Source organism: Antechinus flavipes, chromosome 3, assembly GCF_016432865.1.
Source record: "Antechinus flavipes isolate AdamAnt ecotype Samford, QLD, Australia chromosome 3, AdamAnt_v2, whole genome shotgun sequence".
Lineage (NCBI taxonomy): Eukaryota > Metazoa > Chordata > Mammalia > Dasyuromorphia > Dasyuridae > Antechinus > Antechinus flavipes.
Window position 1 is genome coordinate 329,932,921 of NC_067400.1, and position 16,223 is coordinate 329,949,143.

A 16,223-nucleotide genomic window follows, 5' to 3' on the forward strand; every position below is an offset into this window, starting at 1 on the left:
CTCCAGAGGGCAGAACTAATAACAATGAATAGAGGCTGCAAAAAAGGAACTTTGAGCTTCAGGTAAAGACAACTTCTTCTACAACTTCTTCAACAGCTTCTAACAATTAGAGCTGTCCAAAAGTGGATTGGTCTAACTTGGTAAGTAACCACTATTCTCACTGAAGATATTCAAACAGACATTAACTGACCATGTGTTGGACATGATATGGTGGGGAAGAAGGACAGATTTTTGATTTAGTGCAAAGGTATGTTGAAGCTAGCTTGAACTGGGGAGAAATTTTAAATTTCCAGCATTAACATTTGCACCTCAGAAAATTGCAACTAGTACAGCACAAGACTTGATTTTTTGTTTTGTTGATTGCCTAGATTTTTTAAAATGATGGATGAAAATATTAATAAGAGAAATTAAATGTTAAAGTGTATCAAGTGTTTAGGGAGCAGGTTGATAAATACGAACACATCTGGGTGTAAATAATATTTTTGTTGTCATTTAGTCATTTCAGTCAAGTCCACTTCTTCATGACCCTCATTTGGTGTTTCCTTGACAAAAATAATGGAGTAGTTTGCTTTTTCCTTCTCCAATTCATTTTACAGATGAGGAATCCGAGACAAATAATATGAAGTGACTTGCCCAGAGTTACACAGCTAATAAGTGTCTAAGGCCAAATTTGAATGAGTTCTTTCTAATTTTAAGCCAGGCTCTCTATTCACTGTACCACTTAGCTTTCGCCAATAAATAATTCATTCAGTGATAAACAGGTATAACTAGATGATCTTTTAGTACCTTTCCAATTTGGGCATTATCTGAATCTATGATTTCAAGGCTTAGCTCAAGATTCACCTTTTTAAAAAAGAAAAATAACCCTGGCTATCTTCATCTCATGTTGGTCATTCATTCTCTTACCATGTATTTCTTCAACATTCACTACCATTGCTGTCCTAGACCTTTTTGTGCCCTTCAGTCATTCCATATCTGAGCAAACATTAATTATTCACAAATCATAATGATGCAGCAGAAAGAACAACCTCCGTTTGGATCACAGCTCTGCTACTTTCTCCCTAGATGATGTTGAACAAATCACTTTTCTTCCCTGGACCTCTGTGTCTCCTCTTTTAGGAAATGTAGCAATTGGACATGCTTCATCTCTAAGGCTCTCTCCAGCTCTAAATCTTAGCAGATGATCCCTTAGGGATTTCCTTTTTTTAATTCTTTGATGCTAAGTTAAGATCATATGCATTAAGCATTTACTGTCTCTCCAGAGCTAAATTAAGGGCTATTGTGAACATAAAAGAGGTATAACATATAGTCAAAGAAGCTCAAAGTTGAATTAATTATCTAATAATTTTGGATTATGTAAACAGCCAATTCAGATAGTCTTCCCAAATCTCATTCCTTCTACCTCCCCAATTTATTTTATTCTTTGGTTAACTAAGGAATAAGATTATAGGGTCATATATTTACAGTTAGAAGATACTTTAGTGGTATCACAGTCCAACTGTACTCCCCCTTTCACCTATTTTACAGAAGGTAAAAGTAAGTCCCAGAAAAATCAAGTGCCCAAATCACTGTGGCTGAAGGATAAACTCAGGCCCTTTCACTATAGAGATGGTATTCTTCCCACTGTACCTGCTGCCTCCTGTCTATAGGTTTTATAGCCTCCACTTGAATAGTTAACCTTTCCTGTAGATTCTTCATATTCTTTGATCCTATCCAGAGCAACTAAAATAATCCTCCTCAAATTCTAGTTTAATCATATCATTCCCTTTTAAAAAACCCAGAGAGACTCCTTATTGCCTATCAGATCTAGTATGAACTATTTGGTCTACTATCTTTTATCCTCAATAAAGTATTTCCCTTTTCCAACCCCTACCTTTCTTGTCCCTACTTACACTTCAATTCATCTTTTGTTACTCTTTAACACAGCCTTCTATTTCAATCAATCTTCTCTCTTTACCATACCTTCCCTACATAGTGCTGGTACCCTTCTCAGTGCTTTTGATCATGCTGTTTCCTATTTGGAATATTTTCTTTCTCCTCCTCTTCCTTCTTCTTCTTCTCCTCCTCCTCCTCCTCCTCTTCTTCCTCCTCCTCCTCTTTCTTCTTCTTCTCTTCTTCTTCTTCTTCTTCTTCTTCTCTTCTTCTTCTTCTTCCTCCTCCTCCTCCTCTTCTTCCTCCTCCTCCTCTTCTTCTCTTCTTCTTCTTCTTCTTCTTCTTCTTCTTCTTCTTCTTCTTCTTCTTCTTCTTCTTCTTCTTCTTCTTCTTCTTCTTCTGCATCAGTTCATATGATCAGTTCATCCCCTTTCTCTGAGTTATTGTATTTATAATTTCTAATGGCATAATAGCAATTCGTATAACATGGTTCGGTTTGCTCAACTATTACTTCAAGGTCAAAACTTGTGCCAAATGGACCCACACTTAACACCATATACCAAGATAAGATCAAAATGGGTCTATGACCTAGGCATAAAGAACGAGACTATAAATAAATTAGAGGAACATAGAATAGTTTATCTCTCAGACTTGTGGAGGAGAAAGAAATTTGTGACCAAAGATGAACTAGAGACCATTACTGATCACAGAATAGAAAATTTCGATTACATCAAATTAAAAAGCCTTTGTACAAATAAAACTAATGCAAACAAGATTAGAAGGGAAGCAACAAACTGGGAAAACATTTTCACAGTTAAAGGTTCTGATAAAGGCCTCATTTCCAAAATATATAGAGAACTGACTCAAATTTATAAGAAATCAAGCCATTCTCCAATTGATAAATGGTCAAAGGATATGAACAGACAATTTTCAGAGGATGAGATTGAAACTATTACCACTCATATGAAAGAGTGTTCCAAATCATTATTGATCAGAGAAATGCAAATTAAGACAACTCTGAGATACCACTACACACCTGTCAGATTGGCTAAGATGACAGGAAAAAATAATGATGAATGTTGGAGGGGATGCGGGAAAACTGGGACACTAATGCATTGTTGGTGGAGTTGTGAACGAATCCAACCATTCTGGAGAGCAATCTGGAATTATGCCCAAAAAATTATCAAATTGTGCATACCCTTTGATCCAGCAGTGTTTCTATTGGGCTTATATCCCAAAGAAATACTAAAGAAGGGAAAGGGACCTGTATGTGCCAAAATGTTTGTAGCAGCCCTGTTTGTAGTGGCTAGAAACTGGAAAATGAATGGATGCCCATCAATTGGAGAATGGCTGGGTAAATTGTGGTATATGAATGTTATGGAATATTACTGTTCTGTAAGAAATGACCAGCAGGATGAATACAGAGAGGACTGGCGAGACTTACATGAACTGATGCTAAGTGAAATGAGCAGAACCAGGAGATCATTATACACTTCGACAACGATATTGTATGAGGACATATTTTGATGGAAGTGGATTTCTTTGACAAAGAGACCTGAGTTTCAATTGATAAATGACGGACAAAAGCAGCTACACCCAAAGAAAGAACACTGGGAAACGAATGTAAACTATCTGCATTTTTGTTTTTCTTCCCGGGTTATTTATACCTTCTGAATCCAATTCTCCCTACGCAACAAGAGAACTGTTCAGTTCTGCAAACATATATTGTATCTAGGATATACTGCAACATATCCAACATATAAAGGACTGCTTGCCATCTAGGGGAGGGGGTGGAGGGAGGGAGGGGGAAAAAAAATCGGAACAGAAACGAGTGTCAATATAATGTAATTATTAAATAAAAAATTAAAAAAAAAAAAAAAAAAAAAAAACTTGTGCCAAAATTTGAGTAAAAAGCAAGCTCCTCAACTTTAAGTTTAAGGCCTTCTACAAAATAACCTCAATCTACATCTCCTGTCTTACTTTATATTGTCCTACAAATTCTGATGTTGCCCAGGGAAATTTTAGGGTTGGAAGCTGGGGGACGCTAACTACTGAAAATACTCAGAGAATGAGACCAACTTACATAACCTTATAGCTTCAGTTCTAGGCCATGGGCTTGAATTATATTAATTTGAACAGAACTGAATTGCAAGATCCATGAGATCTTTCATGATATAAGTTACTTTTAGATTATGAGTGGAAGGAAGAGCAGAGGGAAAGATTATGTCAGTCCTAAAATCTGGAATACTTTCCTTTCTCATCTCTCCTTAGTGGCTATCTTGGCTTTCTTCAGATAGTTCAAACTACACTTTCTGCAAGAGCCTCTTCCCTAATGTCTCTCCCCAAATGCTACCCCCTGTTTGGTTAGTGCCTTACCTATGAAATTACTTTCCATACACTTTATATATCTTACATATGCAATTTTATTTTGCCTGTTTTCTCCTTCATTATAATGAGATCTCATTGAAGGCATAGACTAGATTACTGTCCTTTGTATCTACAATGTTTTGCATAGTGTCTGGTGCATAGTAATCATTTAATAAATACTTGATATTTTTAAAAAGGGCATTTAGTATGTTTTAAACACTTTACAATATTATCTTGTTTTCCTCATAACAATTCTGAAATTTAGGTATTTAACTGAATAGCCACTGTATCATATCACTTGTATTTCATTATATCTTTCCTTCCACTGTATTCTATAAGGAGACAGATCAATTACTTAATAAGAAGTAAAAAATAATTCATTCTCCAGAGCATTTTATTTGAGCTGATAACTTTTATGGTATCTGAAGTCAAATTTCTCCTACTTAAAATGGTGAAAATTGGATAATTATCCAGGTCAATACTCACTACCCCCCTCCAGGCCCACCCAGTGAAAATTCAGACATAAAATACAAGTAGGCAAGGACTTCAACAGGTTATTCTCACTAGGTAACTTGTCTCTTATAAGATACTAAATTCATCTTTGTAGCACCATTTCAAAGAAATGAATATTTGACCTCTTCTTTAATATTGAAAATAATTAAATGTTAATTTAAAACTGAGTTGATGTGATTATTTATCTATGATATAGTTTTAAAGATGGTAATGGGGTATAATTGATTTGCTATTAAAATGTTTGAATTCAAATATTCCCATTATCTTGATCTTATGACTTGGACAAGTCATTTTCCTTCTCTGATCTTCAGTTTTTTCATCTATAAAATGGGATGATAAGCTTATACTATCTCATGCAGAGTTTTTGAGGATTAAATGGGGTAATACATATAAAACATACAACTTTAATAGTAGGCATAAATGAAATGATTATCATATCAATATTTCTTTTGGGAACTATAAGGATTTGAGTCTTTTGTGCTCTATATATGTGTAGATATACTACATAGCAATGAATATGTAATACATATACATAAAATATCATATATGTATAATATATCATATGTGTATAACTTATCCTTGTCTTCCTATATTTTTCACTGGTTGATAATTTTTTCCTTTTAAATTTCTTAACCTGAAAATAAGAATAACAAAGCACACAAATCACAAAATGAAAATTTTAGTTTATCAAATGAATGCCAAACTGCTGAGACTGTCTGATGTTTTTTCTTGATAGGATTAACTGATGTATCCAGTTGTTTTGGCAGCCTATAGATATGATATTAATTTATAATTGGATATAGCACAGGCACCTGGAGACAGAAAAGTTGAAATAATTGCACTAGCAGTATGACCCCTAAACCTTCTCCATTAAACCCTACTTAATTTCATTAGTTGATCTATTCATTTTACCTAGAAAATAAAATACATAATATATAAGGACCTTAAGTAAGCTACGTATGCAAATGACCTACTTGAAATTACTCTATGCTCATAGTCATCACTCACCTTAAATGCAATTTTATGTCAAATAAGTTAACTAAATATGAGATGAATATTTGATTTGTTTTGGCTTTGTGGGCAGATAGTGCCATTTTTCAAGGATTTTGGAATGCTTTATGGAAAAACAAGACTGGTAAGAAATAACAAAAATGGAAGGTCATTCACAAGGTCTTGTTTCATTTTCAATGAAAACAGACATCAACTTGAAAATGTTGCATGAATTTCTATTCTAGCTATGTACCTACCAGCCAATATGACTTCAATTTGACTATTATAATTTTCAGGGACTTATAATTCCTTTACATTTAATCTTTGACTCTTGATTCTTTGGTTGTATCTGCAGGGCATAAAATCATCAGTAGAACTATTCCTAGGATTTTCTAAATCTTAACTTTTGTTGGCTGCACAAGCATAGCTTTTATACAAGCAATAGAGTACAGAGAAGGAGAAACAGAGATAGCTAAAAATTAGATAGATGATAGATGGATAAAGTTTTATCAATGATTTTTTTACAACATAGTCATTTCTGTATATGCCTTTCCATACATATACACATTTTAGTGATCTCATCTACAAATTACTAGCCACATACATACCAACTTAAAAACTACCTATAATGACTCACAACTTCCATATATATAGTCCAATCACCTTTTCATCAGGAGCTCATAAATCAAGTCAAGAAGGATTTCCTAAATGGTTACTATGAGGCCAGACATTGAGTTAAGTGTTAGGGACACAAAAAAAAGGAAAAACTAAATAAGGGATAGTCTCAGAGGGAAACAGGGAAAAGTTTCCTGTGGAATAATAGTAGCTGAGACTTGAAAGAAACCAGGAAAGGATGGAGGAAGAAATGAGGAAGAAAAGGATTCCAGGCATATCAATAAACATTCAGGTATTTATTATGTTCCAGGCATGTTGTTAATCACCAGGAATAATAAAGGAGGGAGAGAGGGCAGGAAAAAAAACAGTGCCTGACCTCAAGGAGCTCATAGTTAAATGGGAGAAAACATGTAAATAAATACAATTTTTTCTCTCTCTCCCTCATATTTACACTAGTATTCTACTTCAATTCTCTGTTTGCACTCTTTTCTCAATTCATAATGCCCAGCTGCTAGCGATGTAAACGTCAATGATTATCAGAATCAGAAGAACAACCTACTTGATTTTTTATAACTTTTTGGTAATTAATAATAATAGGTAGATGTAAATATGTAGGGCACACAATTCTTTTCCTTTTTATTCTACACACCAATCATAGATGCTCACTAAGTTTCCCTTTAAGCTCTACTTATGGTACATAAAATGAAATACACAATATTATATAAAAGTTCATTAATTCAGACTCTACTAACTGGGAAATAATAATTTGGACAGAGGTTAGATTATTTTGCCCTTATTTGCCTTAAAATTATAATATATAATGAAAACATTTGAATCCTTATCCAAATACTTATTAGCTATGTAACCTTAGCCACTTGATTTAATCACTCCCAAACTCATATTCAGTTTCTTCATTTGTAAAAGTCAATCAAACAATAAGTATTTATTAAGTACCTGATTTTCTCCAGTCACTATGTTAAGCCCTAAGACAAAAAAACAAACAAACAACAACAACAACAACAACAAAAAAAAAAAACAGCAAAAAATAAACCTCTGTCCTCAAGGAGCCTATATTCTATTTCCAATTTAAATGATATTAGCCTCTATCTCATGTTACTATTGTGTCTATCAAATAAAGTAATTAATGTTAAACATTTTGCAGAGTTTTTGCAGAGGCAGGCAGTTTAGTGGATACATATCTGATTATAAAGTCAACACACAGATTCAAGTTGCTTTATGGGTTGTGTGTGTATCTAATACATATATACATTTGTGTGTACATTTGTATATATATGTGTGTGTGTGTGTGTGTGTGTGTATACACATAGATATACATATATGCAAGGATATATTTATGTGTATATATATATATGCACACACATAAATATATCCTTGCATATATGTATATCTTTGATAGATACACACATATATATTTGTAAACTATGTAGAGTATATAAAGTCTTTACAAAGTTTAAAACACTCAAGGTTAATTGTTATTCAGTACATATAAGGAAAACTTCAGGTAAACATAAATATAAAATATAACCTAATTACTCTAACCACTCTGGAACTCATTTTCCCAACTTCAACCATCTAGAATACAGTTAGATTCTTATCGATTGATCCTTATGGTCCCTTCCAGTTCTGGATTTATGATCTTATGACCAAAAGTAAAACAAAGGGACAGGTAAGTAGCACTGTGAGTAGAGCACTGGGTTTAAAGTCAGGAAGACTGGAGTTCAAACACAGCCTCGCATTTCCTTCTGAATTTTATTTTACAGAGGAGAAAACTAAAACATTTTTCTCCTCTGTAAAATAAGGTGAGAAGGTAATGACAAAATCACCAAGAAAACCCAAATGGAGTCATGAAGAGTTGAATATGACTAAAAAATGATTGAACAACAAGAGAAGGGGAACTAGGAAGGGCAAACAGCATATGGGCTTGACTCCCAAGAGAAGAGAAAGAAGCATCTTGAGGTAATTAGCAAGAATATTATACATGAAATACCCATTAACAAACAAGCTTAACTTAAAAACAAGACTGAGAAATGTCAGCTGACATGGAAAAAGGGGAGACAAAGATTCTTAAAAAAAAAAAAGCTTGGTGTTATTTTCTATCTCATTTTCAGTTCTTTACCATAGCAATCTAGAATTATATAATGGAGAGAGTAAAGAGTCCTATATGTAAATAGCCCCTGAGGATAATATGAGAAGACAACAAGATTTAATAATTTGTGTTCATAATGATTAGCCTGAGTTAAAAATTAGATTGAATCCTCCACCTTCTCTGTAAGAAACAAGAACATGTTAGGGAAAAATATTTTTCTAAAACAGGCTTAGAGTTTTTTTTAAATTAATTTTTAATGTTTATAAGAATAAGATTTATAGGAATAAGCATCCATTCTCGGGAGGGGAATTAGATAAAATATGTCATTCTCTGTTCATATTAATAATTAATATTATTATATATTTATTTAATATGTAATAATATATTATTATATATTTAATGATTATTAATACTAGCTAACTTTTATATATCCATTTATACTTGTAATTACAATAAGTTGATTTAAAAGAATAAGTAAGATACTGAAGTCATCCAGTTGCTCTTCCTTAGGAAATTTAACATTCATATCTCTTAGATTCTTTGGCAGCTTTTAATTGTCTTAAAAAAAATTTAAGCTTATGGTTGGAAAAAAACATTATTTATATTAATATATTATCATATATTATTCCTACATTGGACTAGTGAATCACTAGATTTTTACCTTAAAGAATATCAGACATCATAGAATCAATTTTACAGAGAAGATATACAGCCAGAGTGACAGTTCTAAATAAACAACAAAAGGTGGGATTTGAACCCAGATTCTAGCATTTGGGCAGCAAGGGCTCAATAAAAACCAGCAGAGTTGTAGAACAAAGGCTTGTTACTGAAACAAATGTGTTACTTTTTTTTTTCCTCTTATAACAATCAAGCAGAGCACTTATTATTAGATAAGGCAGAGACTTATCTCAAGTCAAAGTAGACTGTTTCCCAGAACAGGGGAAAGAAAAACTTGGGAAAAAGAAGGAGGAAGAGAAGGAAGAAGAAAGAGGAAGACAAGGAAAAGAAAGAAGGAGGAGGAGGACTTCAACAATAACAACAACCAAGGTTCTGTACAACCCAAAATTCTATATTACACCATGTGGGTCTTGTAAAGTTTATCAATGAGCAGGAGGAATGATAAATAATTTTCCAAAGTATACCTGGTTTCATAGAGTCATAGTAACAGATTCTGACATGAAGGGTAAATATAGATGTATGGTATTCTAATTTATATACTATTGACATATCACTGGTATCTTCTATATCTGATGATACATATAATATTTTGGTCAAAATACAATAAAAGCTTAAATTTTTACCTGAAATAAGAATAGTCTATCATGGGACAGAATAAAAACAGCCTTGGACTGAGAATCAGGAATGCATAGTTCTACTTTTGACTCTGGCACTAAATTTTGGGAAATTAATTTCATTTCTTTGAGCCTTGGTTTCCTCATTTGCAAAATGAGAGTATTGAACTAAGTATTTATATTTCATACCAAATCAAACTTTTTGTCTGTATCTAACTTGAGGTTATGTTCATGTTGTCATCAGCGAGTTGCTATTGCCCTCTAGTGTCTCCAAAACAATTTGCTTTCCTTTAAACGGTAGATTTTGTCACATGGAGAAATACTGGCTTTATTTCCTTCTGTCAAAACATGGAAAATGTTTTGAGGTCCTTTGACAAAGTCTTATGCTCTTTGTCCTATGGTGCCCAAAATTAGAAGTCTGTCAGAAAACATGCATAATCTTAATCACTGATTGAAAGCTGCCTCGGAGAAACTAAGACCTGAGAAAAACCTAAGCTTAAAAAGGCCAAGGACCCCCTGCATCCCAGGCCATCTTCAGTTGTTCTGATCTAGATCTTGCCACTGGACCCAGATTGTCCTGGAGGAGAAAGTGATACTAGTGATTTTGCACATCCCTCCCACACTTAAATTCAATTCACTTGCAAGTGATATTACATTACATTCCTAATGTCATAGTCTTTTTTAAGAAAGAAAGCTAAACAACAACAACAAAAATAATCATTTCCATCAGTACAAATTACAACCCATTCTGTATTATTCTTGTTTATAATTTTCCATAAATCCTGTATAGATGATTTTACACCACATTGACAATCTTCTATCATTCTCTTAATATTTCATGAATAATGGTCCAGAACTCAAGCTGATCATCTGAATATACATAATCAACCAATCCCCTTCCTTTTCAAATCACATTTCTTTGATGATTTTTTGCATCATTTTTGGTATGCATATAATTATTGGCAATAAGTTTGAGACTCGCTACGTACTTAAAATCTTTTCATTGTTATTTAGGGCACTAAAATTATAATTCTGATATCATGAAATACTATAGCTCATAGTCATATGATATGACTGGAAAAGATTGGTCTAAAGTCAATGAACAGTTGAGAACTGAAAACACTACAGATTTTTTCCAATGTGATCCAGTCTAATTTGATTCCTATTCGATGTTCTTTAAATATCTGTGGTATTTTGCCAAGATTTATATTCTAATGGACTAACTAAATGGTTTACCTACTCATCTGTCTATAAATATAGGGGAAAAAAATCTTCATTTTCTTCTTTTTATGCTTCACTTATGCTATTTTTCCTATGGAGATGGGTAGAGATGGCTCTCTTTGGAGAAAGTTTCATTATTCAGTCAGCACAATGTCAACCCAAAAGATACATTTGGAGAAACTCAGTCAAGAATTTCAGAACTAAAGAAAAGAGAGATTCTCTCCTCTAATTTTGATTAGCATATTCGCCATGATATTGGTACATACTTTCTATGAATAACTCTCCTTGTTTAATTCCATAGCTGCTATTAGTAGTCAGCATATCATTTAATTTGTTCAACATTATTGAATTTGTCATGAGATTTTGCTGTACGTATGAGGGATACTTCATTGAAGGATAGCCTTTAAGACTTCATTTTATTCTATAATTTGCTTTTTAGAATTGAATCAACAGACAAAACAGGGTCTTTTATGTCTCCTCATTCATCTTATAATTGAAAAATATAGTCTACTTTTATAGAAATTTTCCTGGAAAGATCTATTTAAAGATCTATTTTTACATCCTCATAATGTATACCTTAATGTATCCCATGCCATCTTGCACAGGAGGAAACAATTGTGAGAGCATCAAAGAAACAACATTCAAGGTAGCTAAAAGAAAGGAAGGGAGCAAAAGAAAAGCAACCAAAAGAATCAATACATTAACATTCCCCATAAAGATACTTGTATGGAATAAGCAGTGTTTTGCCTATAATATTTATCAATGGGGCATATCTTTACTATTTCATTACCAACTGAAACACATACAGATTATAAGATTTCATAATTCCTGTTGATTCTGAAAAAAGAATTTTGATTTGATAGAACAAATAATACCTTAGAACTCTTTTTCACCAAGATGTGTTCAAATATACATCAAATTCTTTCAAGGTTTCTTTAAATATATAACAGAAATAACACATTTTCAAGCTTTTTGATCATAAACACCAGATGAAGCATAAAGATGTGTACTTTTAACAGGCTCATGACAATGATATAGGAAGTCTGGTGTAAAGTACAAATTGAAAACATTTACTCCACAGAGAGTAAGTTTTTCATTATTTTAGTTTGTGAATAAAAAAAAATAGAATTGATTTCATCAAGCCTTTGATTAGTGCCAAATTCTGTGTCAGAAATTTGTAATTACACAAAAACGACAATTTTTGTGTAATTTATAATTACCACAAAAAGACATGTTAGATGCTGGAGAATTAACATCTATTTAGATTTTAGAAACGTTTTAACTGGAGACTATGGACAAATGCTGAACTCAAATTTTTTCATTTAAAATAAATGAACTAAAATAGAAAAGGAGGAAACCAAATGGAACATAATAAGCATTATATGACCCTATAAGGCTTAAAATTAACTTATTTTTCTAAAAGAATATTATACCTGATAATCCACCTGAGAAAGAGCAAGTAAATAAAAAATGTTCATTTCCAAAATTATGATATGCTTTACTTATGATATGATACGCTTTTGAGTAAAAAAACTACAAAATTTGTCCATTAGTATATATATCTTTAGATACAGGCAATACAGATGGACAATGAATTGGGCTGAGAGTTGAACAAGAGGGGAGTAAGCTAGATGGTCTTCTGAAGACTGTAACTCTTCTTTAATAACCCCATGATTCTTAGGAAAACGAAGACCCATTTTTTAATGCCATATTCTATTGATGTTGCCACATGAAGGCAAGAGGTACAATACAACAATTTCTTCAAAGAGATAAGAAAGTAAAAGTGCAAAGAAGACAGCCAAGAGATACATGGTGGATGGAAACAGATTTCACCATATAACTAATGATGAATTTCTAAGAAAGAAGTCATCAAAGAAAGGTATACTAAGAAGAGAAAAATGGACTGGTCAATCAACAAGCATTTGTTAAACATCTACTATGTCCCAGGTGCTGGGAATACATAGAAAGGCAAAAAGCATTCCCTTTTCCCAAAGAGTTCACAAAATTAATAGGTCAGATAAAATGAAAACAACTATGTACAAACAAAATATAGACAGTCTAAAAAGAAGAGAATTAACCAAGGGGTAGTAAATGTCTAAAGCCAGATGTGAACTAATGTTTTCCTGACTGCATGCTCACTCTCTATCGACCAAGCCACCTAGCTACCCTAGTTTTTGAGTGAGGCATCTGACATTCAAGAAGGATACAGAGGACACAAACCAGGCAGGTGTGAGTTCTAGGATTTAATCTCGATCTTCTGATGTTACGTTATATTCTTTCCACTACACCGGAAGATTCCACCAAAAAAAATTGCTGACATCAATAACGTAGACAAACTACTTACATAGAAAATCTTTTTCTTTCCCTCCTTTATCTCCTCTCCTTAGCAGGACTAGAAATAACCTTAGACTTCCTTTCTTAGTTCTGAGGAGTCCCAGAGACAATGAAGAAGATCAATATAATGTAAATGTAAATACAAAAAGTCCCTTACCTGGATTGTCACATCTGTCACTTTACTCCACTTTCTGAACACATCACTGCTCCCATAACTAGTAAACAGTATTCTGGAATAAAATTGATTGGAATCTGGCTTAGTTCTGGATTAGCAGTCAGGATACTTGAATTTTAAATAGTGATCTTCCCCAAACTAGTTCTGTTACTTGAGTAAAAGATTAACCTTTCCTAGTTCTCATTTTCCATTGTGTAAAATAAAACGATTGAATCACAACATCATCAACCACAATTTCGTAAAGAAATTCTTTGCATCTCAAACTGAATTAGGTTCTGAAAATACAAATGCAAAATTGAGGACAGCATGATGCAATGGAAAGGATGTAAGATTTGGAATTGGGGAAATGGTTCAAATCCTGCTTCTCCCTCTTAATATCTAAATGACTTTGGGTTTCTCCTTCTATAAAATGAAAAGGATTATACTCAATGATCTCTGAGATTCTCCATCTCTCCTCCCTACACACTCTAAATCTGTCTTATGCTCAATCTTCTGCTTTTCTGGAATAGTGTAAAAATATCCATCATCATGCAAGTTTTCTGCCTTTGGGGTGAGGAAACACAATTCCTTCAGTTCCCCCACACTGGTCCCTTCACCTGAGCTGCCTAAATCTCTGAAACAAATCTAATCAAAGGGTAAAAACTTTTAGTTTTTGATTGGCTGAGAGATATAAATTTAGTGAGCTTCAAAGAGGAAGAATTTACTGAGTAATTGTGGCAAAGGAAGAACTTGGAAGTAGCAATGAGGAGCAAGAGGTATTCTACTTCCCCAACTTTGACCAGTAAGTCAGGAAGAATGAGTGAAAGTGCAATTAGTGTTGGGGGAGAGGAGTGTTGATTCCAGAAATCTGTGTCATTGAGGTAACCTGGTCTTAACTGAAAGCCAGAAGACACTTAACTGAAAGCCAGAAGGGTAGGAAAGGAAAAGATTTAAAAAACAAGTTTGGTACTTATGGAGTAGGCATTCCGAAGGGCACAGTAAAAGGATGGGCAGTCTTACAGTGAGAGACTAGGGGTGGATTTTTGTAAAGGTGAAAAAGAATAAGGTTTTAGGCATGGGGACAAAAAATATGATTTAAATGCCAATAGCTGGAAGTTCCAAATCATTGAGATGGGGAAAATATGGAATCATAGTTTTTCATCATTAAAAAATGAGTTCCTGTAGATTAAATGCCCTTTACAAACTATCCCCTACCTACCTTTCTAATTTCCTAAACCTTTATTTCCCAATCCTGATCTCCAAATATTCCATTGATTTAACTATACTGGTCTTCTTGCTGTTTCAAGCACAGAATGCTCCATTTCTTAACCTCCGGTATTTTCCCTGCCTATCCTTCACACCTGCAATTCTCTCCTTACTCACTTCTACTCCCTGGATTTCCTGGATTCCTTCAAAATTCAGCTAAAATCCCATACTCTATAAGAAACTTTTTCTGGTCCTCCTTAATGATAGCACCATCACTTAGTTGATTCTCTCCAATTTATCCTGATTGTATCTTTTTACATAGTAATTTTTATGCTGTATTCCTCCATTAGATTATAAGCTCCTTGGCAGCACAGGACTATCTTTGTCTTTTTTTGTATTTGAGAGAGGAGAAAATTCAGTTGACTTTTAACAGATCAAATGTTGCTAACTTAATGAAGCTGGTGGTTATTCATCTAGAGGCCATTCTTTCCTCACCCAGAAAGAAAAAGAAGAGGAATAAATTCTTTCTTGAACAATCTGTACACACTATCATGAGTCTATGAAGGAAAAGAAGGCTCAGTGGTTATGAAGCTTGGCAAAAATGATGCATCAACTGTAACATTAGGTTGAAGATAAATTTTGTATTTGTATTTAGTCCAATGCCTGGCACATAGTAGGTGTTTAACAAATGTTTATTGATTAACTTCTGCTTACTTGATTAGATAGCCTATATCCTTAAGGAGTTTATGGACTACTGGGGGAAACAAAATGTTTGAAGATAAATAAATACAAAATCATAATCACACAGTGATTCAAGAAAGAGGGATCTCTAACACCTGCTATTGAAGACAATGACACTTGAAAATGATCTCTAAGGTCTCTTCCAGTTCTCAAAATGCTGATTCTAAGAATCAAGCACAGAGGGGACAGATTTGATTTGACAAGGTAAAGACCTGACTTTGGATTCTAGCTCAGAAGTCTGTTTATTGGACCTTTGGTTCACTTAAGGTTTTTGTGAGCAACAAATGAGAAAAAGTATATAAAATGATTCACAAGCATGAAAGTGCCACCCTAATGTATTATTATTTTTATGAACCTCCAAATAAATCAAGCCTTGGGTGACAGAAGTACTAGAGGCACCAGTTTCAAGTCAGTATCTGGTATTCTCACTTATATTGGTAATCCATGACTATCTTTGCTTCAGCCACACAAAGTTGCTTTACCTTACAGAGTATCTTATCTTATAAAGGAATCACAGGGAACTGTCAAACTCTTCATTTTCAGTGATGGTCATTTCTATCAAGTATCCATAACACAAATGATTAGGCTGATAATCCCCATCATGATGTGCAAATTCCAAAGGAATTAATCCTAAAAGACTGAAATAAAAGCTCTGAGTATTACTTGGAGTTTCATGGTTAAATAGGAAGCAGGAATCTTTTTTTGGCTCTGTGGCACTTTTTCAAAGAAGTTTAATTGAAGTCTGAAATGTTGCATAAATGGAAGATATAAGTTTTAATTGAAAAATAATTATAACCACTTAATCATTTTT